Raw genomic sequence first — 456 nt, 5'->3', positions numbered from 1 at the left:
AGTATTTAGTATTTCCATACTTAATATTATTCATGGGTTGTAAAAAAAAGTATATTAAGCCATTATTTATGTAATTAAGTTTTATTCCCAGTACTTCTATTTTTGTAGTGAAACGGTTCTCTCAGATTTGATTGGTTTGTAATTGTAGTTCCTTTTTTATACAAAATGCTAATCCCCTCCAATTTGTTCTTTTCTGTCTTTTCTAATTATTTCATAATCTTTTAAGTCAAACTTGTCTTTTTCTTTAACCAAGGTCTCACAGAACCTATTAAATATGGTTGCCATTCTTATATGTCAAGTAGTCTACATCTGTGTTTTTATGTTCAGTACTGACCTGATATTACAGAGAATTATTTATTCATTTAAAATATTCATTATTTCGTTGACAATGGTGTTACTCATTTATGTGTTTCACTGTTATAATTTCTATACATGTTTTTTTTAGAGTTAATGTTG

Source organism: Penaeus monodon, chromosome 21, assembly GCF_015228065.2.
Source record: "Penaeus monodon isolate SGIC_2016 chromosome 21, NSTDA_Pmon_1, whole genome shotgun sequence".
NCBI classification, from domain to species: domain Eukaryota; kingdom Metazoa; phylum Arthropoda; class Malacostraca; order Decapoda; family Penaeidae; genus Penaeus; species Penaeus monodon.
This window is presented reverse-complemented; position numbering follows the sequence as displayed.